The 19087-nt window shown below is 41.1% G+C and overlaps 1 protein-coding gene across 1 annotated transcript in view; it reads right to left on the bottom strand.

Moving 5' to 3' along the window:
• The window catches only part of ELK3 (ETS transcription factor ELK3), a 57863-nt gene extending 39061 nt beyond the window's left edge, over positions 1-18802 (bottom strand). Inside the window, exon 1 of the mRNA XM_075600568.1 lies at positions 18446-18802. The gene's annotated coding sequence lies outside the window, so the exon portion shown is untranslated. The remainder of the gene's footprint in view (positions 1-18445) is intronic.
• Between the last annotated feature and the right edge of the window lie 285 nt (positions 18803-19087).

The following is a 19087-nucleotide window of genomic DNA, read 5'->3' on the forward strand; positions in this document are numbered from 1 at the left end:
TATGCATAATACCATATTTTACTGACACTGAAAATTCTACATGGTCCATACTAATAATAATAATAATATACAATCAAATATGTGAATAGAAAATCAGAATTGTGGGTAATGCAATTCAACAAATATTGCAAGTCAGATATGGTAGAAAATTAACTGTCACAGGTCTTCTGAATGGAATAAATATAGACACTTTAATCTTGTAGAGTAGACTAACACACATGGCAGAGTTAAGAAGTAAACATGCCAAGTTAGATGTGTATGCTTTGGGAGTGCGCAAAGAATTATATACTCCCCGTTTAAAGTATAGACTGCTATACACAGGTCAATAGCCGTAGGATTTTTAAATATAACCAAGATGTTTAGTCTTAAGAATAATAGAGAAACAAATATAGTCTGTCTACAATTACATCAGGAAATGTATACAAATGCTAAAATGATGCTTCAAATTTTTATTTAGAGCTAGTATTTCTACTTTCAAGTGCAGTGAAAAGCTTTTGTATTTACTAATGACACCACTATATCCGGCATATATAAAAAGTACATTTTTGGGAAATATACGAAGGCAAACTAAAATAAATGGCTCTTAAAAGTGTGTGCTAATATGCAATATAAAACACCATTATGCTTATTTTACAGGTTTATACAGTACTAAATGTGGGACAACAATCTTATTTAACATCCACATTTTATGTTCCAATTGATACAGAATCTATTCAAATTAAATTCTGGAGTTTCAAACAGCATGGTTTAATTTCAAGGTACAACCCATGCAAAATGAATTTATTTTAGCTCATTGGCTATCCCTTTTTATCTCCTTTAACTCCATTTGGTGACAGTATGTGCCTTTTGAATATAATGCACCTTAAGAAAGTTTTCTTATGCTCTACACCAGGGGTCGTGAAACCGCGGCTCGCGAGCCACTTGCGGCTCTTTGGGCAAGTCCGTGCGGCTCTCCCCTCAGTATTTGAAATTGAGGGGCAGACGCGATGCGGGAGCAAAATGGCGGCGATTCCCCTGCGGTCCCGGCGCGCGCATGTGCATGCGCAGGTCCCCAAACACGGACGGAGGGGGAAGTACCAGCTCTTCTTGCTGCGGCCCCTCCCCCCCCGCTCCCAACGTGGGACAGAGGGGGAAGTACCAGCTCTTCTTGCTGCGGCCCCTCCCCCCCCCCCCACTCCCAACGTGGGACGGAGGGGGAAGTACCAGGTAATCCTGCGGCCTGTTTCCCCTGCTTCCCCCCGCGGCCAGCTTCCTGTGCTCCCCCCGTGCCCCCCCCCGAGCCCACCTCCCGTGCCCCCCGAGCCCATCTCCCGCACCCCCAAGCCCACCTCCCCTCCCGAGCAGCTGCCGCAGGGATATCGGGGGCAGGAGGGGAAAGAGTCCGGCGGCAACCTGCACCCACCCGGTCAAGGTAAGTCACTGTCACCCACCCAGTCACTGTCACCCAGTCTGTCTCCCACCCAGTCACTGTCAGTCACTGTCTCCCACCCACCCAGTCACTGTCACTGTCAGTCACTGACTCCCACTCACCCAGTCACTGTCACTGTCACTGTCAGTCACTGTCTCCCACCCACCCAGTCACTGTCAGTGTCAGTCTCTGTCAATGTCACTGTCACTATCATTGTCAGTCACTGTCTCCCACCCACCCAGTCACTGTCACCCACCCAGTCACTGTCACCCACCCAGTCACTGTCACCCACCCAGTCACTGTCACCCACCCAGTCACTGTCACCCACCCAGTCACTGTCACTCACCCAGTCACTGTCAGTCACTGTCTCCCACCCACCCAGTCACTGTCACCCACCCAGTCACTGTCAGTCACTGTCAGTCACTGTCACCCACCCACCCAGTCACTGTCACTCACTCAGTCACTGTCACCCACCCAGTCACTGTCACCCACCCGGTCACTGTCACCCACCCGGTCACTGTCACCCACCCAGTCACTGTCACCCACCCAGTCACTGTCACCCACCCAGTCACTGTCACCCTCCCACCCAGTAACTGTCACCCTCCCACCCAGTAACTGTCACCCTCCCACCCAGTAACTGTCACCCTCCCACCCAGTCACTGTCACCCTCCCACCCAGTCACTGTCTCCCACCCACCCAGTCACTGTCACCCACCCACCCAGTCACTGTCACCCTCCCACCCAGTCACTGTCTCCCACCCACCCAGTCACCGTCACCCTCCCACCCAGTCACTGTCACCCTCCCACCCAGTCACTGTCACCCTCCCACCCAGTCACTGTCTCCCACCCACCCAGTCACTGTCACCCTCCAACCCAGTCACTGTCACCCTCCCACCCAGTCACTGTCACCCTCCCACCCAGTCACTGTCTCCCACCCACCCAGTCATTGTCAGTCACTGTCACCCTCCCACCCAGTCACTGTCAGTCACTGTCACCCTCCCACCCAGTCACTGTCTCCCACCCAGTCACTGTCACCCTCCCACCCAGTCACTGTCTCCCACCCAGTCACTGTCACCCTCCCACCCAGTCACTGTCTCCCACCCACCCAGTCACTGTCTCCCACCCACCCAGTCACTGTCTCCCACCCAGTCACTGTCTCCCACCCACCAACTGTCTCCCACCCAGTCACTGTCTCCCACCCACCCACTGTCTCCCACCCAGTCACTGTCTCCCACCCACCCAGTCACTGTCTCCCACCCACCCAGTCACTGTCTCCCACCCAGTCACTGTCTCCCACCCAGTCACTGTCTCCCACCCACCCACTGTCGCCCACCCAGTCACTGTCTCCCAACCACCCACTGTCATTCAACTGTCATTCACACACCCACCAACTGTCATTCACCCACCCACCCACCCACTGTCATTCACCCACTGTCATTCACCCACCCACCCACTGTCATTCACCCACTGTCATTCACCCACCCACCCACTGTCATTCACCCACTGTCATTCACCCACCCACCATTCACCCACCATTCACCCACCATTCACCCACCGTCATTCACCCAACTGTCATTCTACTGTCATTCACCCACCCAGCCATCCACCCACCCACTCACCCACCCAGGCAGGCAGTCACATGTCTTTTGTTGAAAATATAAAAATAAACAGGTTGCATTGTAATTTTTTTTTCTGTATCACAATAAGAAAACAGTTAAGTAAAAGTTGCGCGCTAAAAAATATTTTTTCGTGTTAATGTGCTATGGGTTCGGGGGGGGGGGGGCCTGCTCCTTTCATTTGTCCCGGGCCCCATGGTTTCTGTTGGCGGCCCTGGGGGGGGGCAGCCTGATGTGATGACGGTTAATCAACCGTATTTGTAAAAATATATTTATGGCTCTTTTCTAAATCGCCGTGCTACCCATATTTGGCTCTTTTGGACTAAGAGTTTGATGACCCCTGCTCTACACTATATTTTTGGGGAACCAGTCAAGCATTTAACTTGCATGGTCCCCAAAAATAATGGTCATAAAAGACAAGAAATCTGCAAGTTTGATAACCACTGCCTGAAAAATGTACTCCTAAATGTTCTCCTTAAAGTTTGCAAATGTTACTTCATCCAGCCATTAAAAACGATATGTATTATATCTTATAACCGCTGTCCTTCGACGAGTTAACACTCACCCTCCACAAGCAAAATAATATTCATATCATTTTTAAAATGTTACAAGCACATTAGGGAATGTTTAAAAATATGAAAACTGTTTGTGTGGGGACAAGCACAAGATTAAACAGTCAAAAGGCTTATTCCCATTATGTGTTATTTGTACAGTATTTTGTTATTTAATATCATCGTGTCACGTGTATTACTGCTGTGAAGCGCTATGTACATGAATGGCGCTGTAATAATAAAGATATAGATAAATACCAAACAACACTTCTCTTTCTGGTGAATTCATAGGCCTACGTTTGTTATGGGATGTGCTACTGTATATCTATATCCTGGTTTGAAGTTATATTTGTGAGAGGATTTGTAATGAAATAAACTGAAGAGGGGCTAGGTATTTCTTTACATTATTATTATTCCAACTAAATATTGTCACGTTTGCGCCCTGGGCAGACAACTGATATAGCGCCACTTACTATTCCAGTAAATGTCTTGTTTGTGTGTATCCGGAGAGTTCTCAAGATGATTCAAGTAATGTACCAAATATATGTTATTGTACAATTGTAAAATGGTCTGGATTAGAATTTAGCAATCAAGACTTCATTATTATTTTTTTTTATTTTTTTTACTTAACTTTTATGGAATCAAAATATCACAATGAAACTATTGATCGGTCCACTTAACTCAATGGGAAAAAAATGTTTGCATCAACTGACAGAAATATAAACAGGAAGGTTAGAATGAAATGGCACAAACTGATATATTTGACTAGAATAAAGATTTAACAGGTACAGTGAGTATTACATTATCCAAATTAAAAGTTTAGAGTGAGAAATATATCCTTTTCTTGAGTTGAGATGTCATTAATTGGTACACTTATTTGAGCATTTTGTAATGAAATGTATAAGAACTTTTTCTTGATATACAACACAGATACATTAAGAAACATGAGTTAAAGGGTCACAACACATACTGCAGTAACTGGTATATTTAATGGCCAAATGTGATATGCTGCACATCATTAGTCAAAAAACAAAACAGTGCTGCTGGTTCAAAGGGATACCTGTCACAAATATCCAAGCTTGAACTGTGAAAAGGAAAGATCCAGTGCTCCACGGATTTGCAAAAGTATCAAATTTATTGCGCCATACACAATGACCGTTTCGACCTTAGTAGGTCTTTTTCAAGTGAAAATGCATATTTAATGGCAACATCGTAATCAGAGATGAACCTTTCTTGCTTTCTGCGAAGTCATCAATTATGCTGGTAAAATTGATGCCCATCTTTGTTGGGCATACCAAGTGTATGGGAAATGTGAAAGAAGAGGGTAGTTCACCGTATCAAAAGAAGCAGAAAGGTTAAGCAATGTAAGCAGAGTGCAATGACCTGGTTAGGTTTGTTGTTTCAGTGAAGTGAGTAGTGTGGAAACCAGATTGTATAAGGTTTAGGAGTGTCTAGGAGTAAAGAAAATGGAGCAAGCAAAAGAGTGCAAGGCATTCAATGAGTTTGGAAACAAAAGGCAGAAGAGAGACAAGGCGATAGTTAGAGATAGTTAGGGTCACGGATGTTATTTTTGAGAATAGGTGTAAGTGCTGCATTCTTGATGAGGTGTGAAAGGTACCAGAGCAGGAAGAGTTCAAAATGTGTGAATTAGTGGATTACTTGAAATAGGTTTTAAGATTCAATTTGCTGAAACCTTTTTCACAAGGAGCCACAATCACAGGATGGGCAGAAATAATCTGTATGCAATTTCTAGAATTGGATAAGAATAACTGAGAGACCACTTGTGAATGTGATTCAGCATATCTCCGTTACTAAAGATTTCAAATGCAGCTATAACTTTGGAATACTTTTTTTTAATGAACAGCTGATATGACTTTAAAGGCTCTACTGCCGTTCCGTCAGGAAATTGGAATTATCAGATACACCTGACAGGATGAAAAGTCACTGTATCTGAGACACATTGTTGTATTCCATTCTGAACTCCTGCATGTGTGAAAATATGTCATCTTGTGCCGCCATAGAGCTCATCTTCTTCATTCTCCTTCTCTTCAATTCTTACCTCTCAAGGGAGACTTGTTGACTCATTAACATTGCCTTATCTTTTATTTCTGCTATTCCAGCATCTCGCCTGCTAATGTGTATCCCTCAATCCAGCTACATGTTGCAACGCCTGATCAATAGAAAGCTTCTTGATTTTGTAGAATCGGATTAACATGGTGGCTGTGAATCAAAACGCTGAATATTGATTCGTATGCTGTGAGCGATGAAGACCCCGTCCTCGTACAAAGGATTTTCAGAAAGCTGTGTGCTCAAGGAGTGGGACAGCCTTATATTGTGATGTCCATTGCATCTCAGCATGCTTGACTAGACTTTCCCAAACAAACATGAGAAGTAAACATTTGCTGTATTGAGCCAAATAATTATACATTGTTACAGAATACATGGGCACCAACTAAATGTAAACTATGTGTGGCTCTTAGTACAGATGTTGCCAGGTCATTAACCGGTTGGAAACATGTTTAGTATTTGCCAGCCATATTATCACCATTATCGTAACCTTTGCCTCAGCAATTAGCAATATCTCATCCGTCATCAATTAATTTTTATTGCATTTCAGCAGCTAGTTCACTCCCATGTTTTCAGTTGTGTTACTAAAATCTATAAAAGTCACTTTAATACTAATGTAGCCTTTATCTGTAACCTTTCTATGCAGAATAATTTTACACATTTCTTAATTGTGCGTAGAATCGAACACAGTGGAAAAATATTTGGCTTTCTTGATTTGATACATTTTCACGCCTCACAGTGCAACCCAACATATTTATGAATTTGTTGTGAATTGTTGGGTAAAGACAGGTAGCTGGTCCAGCCATGTCATACCAAGTAGGGATTATAGCGATTTCTTAATTTAATGATGTGAACAATATTCCAGAATGAGGATTTCCAATAAAGTAGCTGGGCCCATTCATATGTACATTGTCACTGCAGAACAATCGTTTTAATGTGCCGCCACTTTACATTTTTACTAGAAATTGATCATTCCACCTTTTCTCAAACTATTTTCAAACTTTTCTCCAAGTTATGTAAAGCTCCCATTGCTCATAATAGTTTGTGTGATCCAGTATTGTAGTATATAAATGCTTTCAGTCACAAAGTCCTTACTTTGAATTGGTTAAACTTGATGTTTCAGCAAAAAGCATGCACGGAAAAAGTTAAGCTTTCTACCCGACTGTATATGAACCATGTGCATCCAACAGTTTCTCCAATTAAAAGTTTTGATGAACCAGTTTGCCTGAAATGAGCCTATTATCAACCGGTTTTCCTGATAAAAGAAAGTTGGCTTCTTTTTTCTGCTCTGGACCAGGTCAACTAATCAATAGCCAAGATAATTATTCATACTGGGCCCTGTAGTTGGAATTTTAACTCAGAGAGTGTTAGGACTTGCTACGGTCATGCCTTGAAGTGGCAGCAGGCTTAAGACCCTTTTGCCAAAGGATTGAACTAAATTACCCCTTTTTTTCAAGCGAAAATATAGGTATTGCATTGTGTATTTTTGTCACATTGGAAGTGGACATCCTTGTTTGTTTGTTTTTTGTGTACATTTAGCTACGCCCACTAGCACTCCTTTGGACACATATACATATATATATATTATGTGGTAATGTTTGGGGTTTCTCAAGCTTGTTGGGTATCTGTGTGTCTATTAACATATAACATACCCCATTTGTAAAAAAATAAAAATAAAAATCATTTAATTATATATTATACAACAGTCAATCTATCTGGTTAGATGGTAATATTTTCTGGAGCATTACCTCCCTTAATACTGTATATTGCTTTCTGTCTGATGCTGCTGTGCTTGTACAGAATCCTGTTGCTGTGTTTATACATAATATGTATGCTAGAATTGTATTGTGTTATGTACATGATCAGTGTTTTAAAATAATTTAACCTGCTAAAATATGCAAAAATTATCTTGTATTATACAAACAAAGCAATTATCTAGTGTGATAAGTTTTGTATGACAGAACCCATCCATTAATAAAAGATCTAATGTGCTTCTCTTTAACCACGTGGGTACCAATTTGGGGTTGTAGCAGCCTAAATGTTTTCCAGCACATTACAAAGTTCAATTGGACAATTTTCAATTAGTACAAATTTCTCACAGAATTCAGGAGATAATTAGAAAATGTTTTCAGCTTTGTAATGCTTATTATAGGCAGACACAATAGTAGTAAATACAAAGCTGTGTGTTAATCTCCTGCCTCAGTACTCCTTGATGTCTTGGGAGAATCACAGCTGTAATTTGGTGATAAACAATAACTTTGTAACTTTACTTTTGCAGCTGGCATGTAGATCACAGCAAAATAAAGTGCAAACCAGCTTTCTAGCAAAGGGGTGGTTACAACGATTCAATTTAAGAGTAAATCAACCGTATAATCCTATTTTAATGACTCTTTGAGGTTATGATAGCTTTTAATGAAAAAATAATGCAGTCTTTTAAAATGTACAATAAGCTTGTCCTTGTGTGTATCTTTTTCATGTGTATACAAATACATGCCTCTCCAGGACCTATAAATACTACAAGAACATTCAATAACAGACTGAATAAATCTGAAATATGCTGCTTGATATTTAATTAAAAGCAGTGCTGGTGCAGGGCAAAATACCTAGTTTTCCTGATTAATAAACCAACTGTTTTACTTTATAAAGAAAACGGTAATTAATGGAAAAATATAGCAATAAGTCATTTGAAAAGTAGTTGGAAATAAGCAGCAGCCCTTGTTTCAAGGACTGCATAAGCCTGTAAAATAAATTCGCAATACCACCTGAGGCAAGAAAATTACTGCCTTAAAAAACACAGGTTATGTTTATGTCTAAATAACTACAGTACAAATGAGATAAAGAGCTTGCACAAAACCATTTCACATCTGCATAAAAAACAGTCGTTTCCCAATATATTTTTTATTTATTTTTTCTCCTATGGAGTTGAATCTCACTAATCTTCGCTATGGGGAGCCTCTGGTTCCCGAGAAACTCACCTTCTTAAAAGGCGAGCTAAAAGAAAAATAAATCAGGGTAGCTGTCATGGTCATCCAATAATAAGCCACACCGTCATTCCCCAATCACAGTACAACTGGCCTACGGGAGCAATGCTGAACCCGTGACCATATTGATTGCCCAAAAGGGAAAAAAAGAAGCATTGAATACAACGGTGTTTATTATGAAACAGGATGAACCTCCTTTGATCAAGTGTTTAACCCCTTTCTGTATTTTCATCATTTACAACTTTATTGACTATTTGGACGGGAATGTTACTCTGCCTGCACCTTCAGAGGCAGTTAGTTCATGCAAGGACAAAAGTGAAGAACATTGGCATGTTAAATGCAGCTGACTGACACATTGGTATTTCCATGGTAAACAAATGGTTTTGAGATGTTTGGTAAATTATCTTACCACTTAAAGACATTATTATAGTAATTAACAGTGTCAACTTGGCTTTGCTCTTTTGTTTACAAAGTAATTATGGTGCCATCATTGGTCAAACAAATAGACTGGACTAGCCGAGTGGCTTGGTTTCAGTATTCCTGACAAAGCACTATTCATAATAATTTTTCATAAGATATAAATAAGACAGCTACTTTAATGGGGATTGAATCTTTTTAATGGTAGCTAATTACACTGATAATAAAAATATTAAGAAGTTGAACTGCCCCGATCACTTTCACTCAGCCATTTGTTTGGATTATGATGTGCTAATTTGCTGTGTTTAACGTGACATGTCGTGACTTTTTAGCACTATAAAGTCCAGACTTATTTTGGGAAAGGCAGTGTTCACATTTTCAAGTGTGAACATTTTTTTTAGTATATCTGGAGTTAACAGAAAAAGAAATCTGCATGCAGTTGGAAGTTGCAGATTGTGAACTCTGCTCAAGCTGAGGAGGGAATCTAATCCAAACAATTGCTAGGGGGGGTGGTGCTCACAGGGAGTGTACACAGAGTGAATATAAAGAAAGAAAGAATCCCTTTAATGTGGCACTAGAGAGGTTCACCCTAATTAAAACTTAATTTTATTATACCTGATTAAAATAAATTGTTTGGAATAACCACATACAAAAACAAACATACAATGATATTAAAAGACGGAGAGGTGTGATAGGGTGTTTAGTGGAGGTATAATTATATATAAATACCTCTCTAATTAATACTTAGTAGACCCTATAGTAAGGGTGATCGCTATACTAAATAGGTATAGGTATATATCAGACCCCTAAACCAAAGCAATGGAAGGAGGTGAAGGCAGATGAATACGCTTAACTATTGAGTGTAAGGCTGCGTATATTGCTGGCTGAGTTGAAGCAGCCACTACTCACTGCACATGGTGTCACTAAATATACTGTTGTAAGCTCTATTGTGACAGGTCTAGTGTGAGACCAGCCACATTCACTGCAGATATATAATAAATCAACCCTAGGGTCTGAGTGCTCTTGCTGCCCACGAACGCAGTCTACGAAGCACTCAGACAGTATGTAACCCACACCTCACCGATGAGCCGACGTCACGTGACGGTGACGTCAGACGTACCCTACGTACGTTTCACCGTAACTGGGGCCCCCGATGTTTGTTTTTGTATGTGGTTATTCCAAACAATTTATTTTAATCAGGTATAATAAAATTAAGTTTTAATTAGGGTGAACCTCTCTAGTGCCACATTAAAGGGATTCTTTCTTTCTTTATATTCACTATATCTGGAGTTATACAGAAGTGGAGCTACAAGAGACGCCAGCACAAATACTGCATTTTTGATAACGATAGAATCACCCATGCTACGGGTTCCCTCTTAAACATGAGCAGTAAAACTATTGCCTAACCTGCATTACCATCACTTTCCTGCCACATACCTCTCTACAGCCTCACTTTTATCCATAACATTATGCCTATTCTTTCACTGTCTACCAGTACATTTTCTATTTACAGCCTCATCTCTGCTTATCAAGCTTGTATCTTTCTTCTATCTGCCACATAACACCCACTCTACGGATAGTGCCCCTGCACTCCTCTTCTTGGTTCCAATGAACTTTTCCTCTCTACCATTCAACCCAAGATACTCTCCTATAAGCCCCAATCTCACCCCCTTCCTTTCTCCCTCCTTCTGCTACCTGCTGCTGGAGGAGATATTTATCCTAACCCTCACTCAAATATTCCTACCTCATTCTTGCTTACATCCTATCCCTGCTAACAGCAATACTGATAACCTCATATCTATTCCGTCACCATCATTGTCTCTTTTTTTCCAGATGCCCTCTGGAATAAAGAAGGTAAATGGATCGATGAGACTGCTGCTCCAGAGGATAAGTACGGAAACTCAACAGCATTGAAAAATAAGAGCAATTTATTAAACTACATAAAAAAAGAACAGGACAGAACAAAAACTCCTCCTCCCACACCCACTTTGGTGCTTTTTCAATATTCCTTTTCAATGCTGGTGAGTTTCCGTACTTATCCTCTGGAGCGGCAGTCTCATCAATCAACCTTCGATCCATCAATTTACCTTCTTTGTATACTCTGGTCGACCGAATGCCATCAGGGGAAACGGAGGTGAGTATGTGCAGTGATTCACACTCAGACTCACAAACAGCAGGAGAAGGCTGATGCTTTCTAGTGTGTAATGCTACTCCACACCGGGCTAATTGGTGACACGGGATAAGGACAAGAGCAGTCAACGGAGGTACACGGTACAGTGGGGTTCCACTCTATCCATACAGATACCCTAATTGTTCTCATTTGTCAATAATTACCCTTCAATGTGTCTCCTTTCATTCACCACTCCCTGCACTACACCTTCATATCCCGTCAGGAGCTCGGCTATATACGCTTTAATACTTAATATTTCCCCTGCTCTCCTAGAGCTCATAGTCGGTTATTTCTTCTGCTTTCTGGAATAACTTTGCATTACCTTTTTCTTGCGCTGACTGAAACCTCGTTCTCTGATTTTGACTCGGCTAAAGAGGCTGTACTCGCCTACGGTGGCCTTTCCTTCTCTCATACTACTCGTCCGCATATTCATGGTGTGGGATTTCTTCGCTCTGCCCACTGCCGTTTCCAGGCATAATTTGTTCCTGCTTCTCTTTCTTTCTCATTCTTGAGTTTCACACATTATTTTTTCTTCACTCGCCCTGGTTATTTCTGTCATATATTATCCTCCTTCCGCTATCTCCACTTTTCTTTGAATCTTGGCTTTATTTCTCTCCTCTTGTTCTCCAACCCTCTTCCTGGGAGACTTTAACTGTCCTATTGATGACTTCTCTGTCTCCTGGGCTTCCTGTTTTCTCTCTCTTGTTTTATTTTATAACCTAAACCAATGGATTGTTTCCAGCACCCATAATGATCGCCACTACTTAGACCTTGTATACATTAAAAATGGGTTTCTTTCCTATTTCTCTGTCTTCCCTTTTCTGCACTTGGACTATCACCTAATTTCCTTTGCCATCTTCCACTACACCACCTGTTCCCCCTTACTATTCCAGAGCAGTAAACTCTCTTCTCTATCCTCCTCTAACCCCCTACAATTCTACCCTTTCCAACTTCCTAGATCAGCATGCTCCACTTCTTCTACAATGCTGTCACCGCTATAACGGCTATAACCCAACCCTGGTTCAATACTGTAAACATTTATGGAGAAAGTCTCACATTATGCTGATTTCTTTCACTACAAATCCATCTTGTCCTGTTATAATGCGGCACTATTTCTAGCCAAAAGTTATTTATCTTTACTTGCTGTTTATCGACGCTCACAGGATAACCCATGACATATTTTCTCAGAGCTTAAATGTCTCCCTAAACCTTTTATTAACCGTCAGTCCATCAACCTTTTGCTGACTACTTCAAAGATAAGGTGGATTCTTCTTCCTCTGTTGATCTGTTGGTGTACCTAAAGGCTCGACTCTATGACTTCTCTCTTCTTTCTGTACCAATATTTTTCAGCTGGAGGAATGCGGTATGCTGGAGGTGCCTTGGGAATCTCAAAAGGGTGTCAGGGGACTTCCCCTCTCATAGAGCAAGGAGAAAGCAGAAGGGCAGCTCGAGAGCTGGGCAATTTCCTCCATCCTGATTGGCTAATGCTAGGTAAGGCCAAGGCCATACAGCCTTCGCCAGCGCGGAGGTGGGCGAAGGCTGTGACGTCCCCCGCATGAAGCGGGTGCGTTTTGCATCCATGGTAGACGTGCCATGGGGGGCATGCCTATGGGGAGTCACGGAGCTGGTTCACCTCATTGGGCGAACCGCTCACGTGACGTGCATGTCGTGCCAAGAAATCAGCTTGAACTGATTTCTTGCGCAACGCGCGCCCCCTCCTGCTTGCGCCCACGCGTGTCCTCACTGTCTATGAGCGCGATCAATGCCTTTAGGCAATGTGATCGCGCCTCAGCGGGGTCTGCAGTACTATGGACCTGGCCTAATGCTGAGGTGGTGTGAGTAGCATGCCCACTACGGGGGGCAGGGCCAAGTACCCCCCAAGGAGAAAACAGCATGGACAGGAACGAGCTCTGAGAGATGATTGGAGTGCGTCTGTCATGTAGTGTGTGTATATCTGTTCTATTGTGTGCATGCCTGTCCTATTTTTTGTGTCACAGTCTATGTTTCTTCCATGGTGTGTGTTTGTCTGTTTGGTGTGTGTTTCTGTCCTTTTGTGTGCCGCTGTCTGTCGTGTGTGTGTGTGTGTGTGTGTGTGTGTGTGTGTGTGTGTGTGTGTGTGTGTGTGTGTGTGTGTGTGTGTGTGTGTGTGTGTGTATAGTTGTCTGTCCTGTTTTGTGTTTTTCCTTTGTTACTGTTTTGTCTGTCTACACTATTTTGTGTGTCTTACATGTTTTGTGTCCCCCCCCTGCTATTTGTGTCTGTTTGCCTTGTATATCCTGTCTTGTTGTATGTATCTCTGTCCTGTTTTTATGTGCATGTGTGTGCCTTGCTTTGTGTGCGTATCTGCCCTGTTTTGTGGCAGAAACATCAATCTCAAGTCTCATTAGCTATAGCCAAAGATAGATTTTTTTCCCATCGTTAACAAAAGGTATTCAAATTTGTGACTTCGAGTTAACTATACAGTATGTGTCATCCTAAGTCGCAACTACTGTGAAGCGCTATGTACATTAAAGGCGCTATATAAATAAAGACTTACAATACAATACAACAGCTTTACTAGAAATAACATGTCTACATTAGGAATGTTTATGCCTACAGTACATGCTCATAATTGTTATTAAACATTAATAGTAATTATGATTAGCAGTTGTAATTATTGATTTTTTATTTAAATAGTTTTAATGGATAAGTATTTTCAATTTGACATTTTTATTGGTTTAGGTCCTGACTATTGTAGGGCTGCAAGGGGAACTGAGCATTATCAATAGGAGTTCATTGAGAGAGAAAAAGCTCGAGAACCACTGCTCTCTACACTCTATCTTTGTGGCCTTGCTAATTCATTTGGCTTAAAGTATGATCTGTATGCAGATGACACACAACAGTATCTATCCACATCAAACCTCACATCTACAGTCCCAGGTCTCCAATTCATGGCAATCACATTCTGGATGGCATCTTACAGTAAACTCAATACAGATGAAGCAAGATTTACTGTCCCCAGCGCAGTGGACGAAAATGGACAGTGTCTGTCGCGATCGCGCTGCGAGGATCCATGCTTCCGGATCGGACCCCTGGTAGTATTAATCCGTCCAGGCTTCGGCAAGACAAACAGTAAGTTTTGCTACATCTGTATGTCAAAGACTGAGCTGCTCACAATCCCACCTAAATGAAGCTCTATTGCAGTGATTCCCAACTCCAAACCTCAAGACCCCCCAACAGGACAGGTTTTAAGGATATCCCACCTTCAGCACAGGTGGCTCAGAAGACTGAGCAACTGATTGAGCCACCTGTGCTGAAGCTGGGATATCCTTAAAACCTGTCCTGTTGGGGGGGGGTCTTGAGGACTGGAGTTGAGCATCACTGCAATATTGTGCCTTTTTCTATCAGTCAGTAAAACTACAATCCATCCAGTTCTCCAAGAACATTATTAACATGTCACATTTGACTCTTGTCTTTCATTATGCACTCACCTTTACTGCCAATTGCTAAAACTTGCCACTTCTTTCTCTGTGACATTCTGAAATACAGCCTTTTCTCTGCTTCTCTATTACTAAAATGGTATGGCCTACCCTTATCTCACCCTGCAACTGTCTACCCACTGGCCTCCCTGCCTCGCAGCTTTCTACCCTTCAATCTATTCCAAATTCTGCCGTTGGCTCCTTTTTTAAACTCTACATTCACTACAAAATTCACTCAAGGCACTTCACTTCTCTAGCCCTCCTTGTATCTCGGCTTTAATCTCTTGTTATACCCATACTCGCACTCTACGGTTTGTTCAGGCCTACCCCTCGTGTCAATACAGCTCTCTCACGCCTATAACCCTTTTCACATGCTGCATCCTGTGTGTGTGTGTGTGTGTGTGTGTGTGTGTGTGTGTGTATATATATTGTACATGCTATACAATGTTTGTAAGAATTGTAAAATGCTGCATACGTAATTGGCACTATACAAATATACATACATAGATGTTGAGTTTATAGATAAAGGACCAGTCCTACTTGGAAACATATATTTTACATTAATTAAATCAAGTGCACGCACCCATGTAATATATTTTAAAATGCACTTCACAACTTCAAGTGAAGCTATACTGTAATATAGGATACATTTGGCAATGTTTAAACTGTAAGCAAAACATTTGAAGAATACACCATTGCAAATCAAGATAATCACACTTCTACAGAAATTCTAGTTATAGCAATGAGGGAGAAGTGTAAATGCAGCCCTGAAAAAAATCAGAACAGTGATCGTTAAGCAGGATTGCATATATAAGTTTATATATAGTTTTTTTTTTAATAGATAATAAAGGGGGGGGTTCCAAAAATTATTCATGTATTCATTCTAGATGCAAAAAAAGAAGGGCAAGAAACAGTAATTTGTAAAAGTAATTTACACTTTTTGACTTGGTAAGAAGAATGGTGCTCAGAAGCATTGCTTATTATTTTTAATGGTTAGTATCCTTTTGTTGTCAATGGAAATTATTTATGAAAGAGAAAAATAATGTGTGATGACTAATAAAAGTGCAAAATGATTTACTGCATGAAAATAGCGTACCTATAAACTAGCTCTGAAACACCCCCCCAACTGCTCTATTTAACAGGGATTATGAGCTTTTCAGAATATAATTGTAAACAAGAATCTTTTTTTCATTCATTTTGTATTCTTTAAAGTACTAATTGACTACATTTACAGAATATATTTTTTAAGTATTCATTTAGCTACATATACATTGTACATTTATTTACAATAATTGTCAAACTGTGCTACCTTTTAATGGACCAAAAGGAGAGGTTTACATTTAGGGAATTGTAGTGTACAGAGATTGTAAAGTCTCACTGGGTTTTTCATTTGTAGTTTATGTACAGTCCAGAATACAAATGTGAGACCTGTTGTGTTTGAAAAGATATGCAGACTATGATTGAATCTATTAACTCTCTTGTTGGTTCATTAAAAGTATACCGCCTATGACAAATCTGCACTTCGAGGATCAATACAATATTTGTTAAAGTATAAATATATTTTGACAGCCTTTTCCTTTAAATATTCCACTTTATTTCCGTCACAACAAAATTGATTGAATTATAATTTTATCTTCTCACATAATATTAGTTCACATGCATTCATTGGATGTTTAAACATTGTTACAGAACTAATCACAAACCATTTGGTACAGGTGGGTCAGGTATGGAAGCAAATGAAAGCATAACAGATATATGTACCGTATCATACCCCAGGACTGGCTGTCATAAAAAATAGTTTACTGCATTAATGAGAATCAGCGTATTGATTTTGGTTGTATTTGACTTGCATCAGTAATTAATTAGCAAAGTAGCTATATGGAGCAACAGGACGAATTAGTAGAGTACGAACGATCTTGGGATAGAGGTTCCAAAGCAGCAAATCCACTCATACTGTACTTGTTTTTTTTTTTTTTTTTTTTAATTCTCTTTACATCATACAAACCCAGGGCAGGGGGGTGAGGGAGGAAATCATGTTATCTTCAGTTCTAGGGACCCCCGGTTTCCTGAGATACCTACCAGTGAAGTGACTAGTGTCACTGCCCCTCCAGGGGAAACAAAATGGCTGTAATTATATTATATTGGGCTGAAGGAGCAGCTCAGTGAGTAAAGACACGGACTCTGGCACTGAGTTTGGTTCAATTCCAGGTGTCGGCTACTTGTGACCTTGGGCAAGTCACTTTATCTCCCTGTGCCTCAGGCACCAAAAACATAGATTGTAAACTACGGGGCAGGGACTGTGTCTGCAAAATGTCTCTGTAAAGCGCAACGTAAAACTAGCAGCGCTATACAAGAACAAAAAAATATTGTTATTATTCATATATATATGAATATATATATATATATGAATATATATGTATATATATAGTTATTATTTATATATATATATACATATATATATAAATATATATATGTATATATATATATATATAAAAAAAACTGAGATAATGTACTTGTTTTATTCACGGAGCAAGTATACCACCCCAAACCCTTGTAGTTTGCAAGATCTTTAATAAAATTATGCTGCAAAGGGGGAAGGCTTGTTTTGGTCTCTGCCCTTGTGAGTAAACAGAGATGAGGCTCCTATATGTGTTGGTGGTGGTAGGGCTTCTCTGCAAGCTGCACAAAAACCCTCCTGTGTTTGGGTAACGGAAACTCCTAATGAGATTAGTTGGTGTGCGCAGACATTACTTAGCCATGACTAAATGTGCTCTCTTCCTGTAGCCAGTGGAAAATTCAGGGAACTTTTTCCCCCTGCAGCATCAGGTCCTCTAACCTTAAAAATTCCCATCCAAAAACAACACTCCAGCTCTCCCCCCTAGTTTTTTTGGCTGAGGGTCTTTAATAAATGGCCAGGGCTAAAAAAGCCCTCTGAAGACTACAAAGGAAGCTGCAAGGCGCAAATACATAAACCTGAGGAGGAGGAAACCACAGAGTCTCTTTGTGTGCTGCTCCAGTGACTCATTTTCAAGATGTTGTCTGCTGCCAGTTTCAAACCGGAAGCGCATGGCAATTAGTCTTACTGTTTCCAGACAAGCTGGACTCGCACAACTTTCTTTCAGAAGAATATAGTGCCCTGGTTTTGATCACAGCTGCATTGACAAACACTGTTTGCTGCCCCCCTTGCCCCCCCCCCCCCCCTCCCGAGGATAATCTGCGCCGCACAGATGTGCCAGTTGTTGCATGCTCTGCTAGATACCCCTGCATGATGATGGCACACAGCTGGGATGGTCCAGGACATGCTATAGATACCGTTATGTGAAACGCGTTATGCTTAGAGATATATTGGGGTTAACTCGCTGTAGCGCCTATACCATGATGTGACCTAGCAAGTCCCTGCTCTGTCATGACAGTAGTGACATCCAGGCCAGTGTTATTCATTGCTGCAATTAAAGAAGCCTGCTCGGTCGCCCTGTGTGTGTATATGAAGGGGCGTCGATATACCCGGGCAGATCTCTACTGCACAACTCACATGACAACATGTCATATTATAAACTTTAAAAAAAAATAAACATTTTAAAATAACATGCAAATGTCAAACATTAAATGCAATAAAAGAAGCAATCCTTTCCTGCGCGGAAAACCCCACGCGAGTCTCCCCACAGCGATCCCCTAACATGCAAAAGGCGATTCTCTGTATGCATTCAACAACTTTGTCTATTGCTGCTACACAAGCCGCATGCAATATCTGACACAATACACACACATATTTACATACCCAAACTCCCGATGGACTCTGGGAAGTTTCTTCTTGTCTTATTAATTTTTAAAATGAAATGGGTAAAATCCCTGCGTTTTCCATGCTGACAGTCGTCTGCAAACGTTTCTGTTGTAATGAGATCCTGATTTTCTTTTCTTTTTTTTTTTAGTGGTGTGTGTATGTGTGTGAGTGTGTGAGTGTGTGTGAGAGAGCAGGAAGTTGGAGCAGTCAGACAGAGAGCCGGCTCACTTCCTTTCCTGCATTATTCCCCAGGCGGTTTGCAGTCTGTGTAAACAGGCTTTTCCTCCCTCTCCTCAATCTGGCCACTGATGTTCAGCATCGTTGTAATATAAGACACACACATAGTAAAAAAAAATATATATATATATATGCAATGACACGTGACAAGTGCCCCATCTGTCTGCTGCTCACATCTTTCTATTCTGCACAGAGGGGAGGAGCTCACTCAGCCCCCCCCACCCCACTCACCCCCACCCCATTCACCCCCAAATAAAAAAAGGTGGTTAATCAGGGCTGCCTATTGAGGTGGTAAACCCACATAGAACCAAAGTGGGCTGAAGATAGGGAAGGGTTACATGTTTGCAATGTGAATGACATCTGTAAAAAATAAAATAAAAAAGTGCAATATTTTATTACGTT

This window comes from Ascaphus truei, chromosome 5 (assembly GCF_040206685.1).
Source record: "Ascaphus truei isolate aAscTru1 chromosome 5, aAscTru1.hap1, whole genome shotgun sequence".
In the NCBI taxonomy this organism is placed as follows: Eukaryota; Metazoa; Chordata; class Amphibia; order Anura; family Ascaphidae; genus Ascaphus; species Ascaphus truei.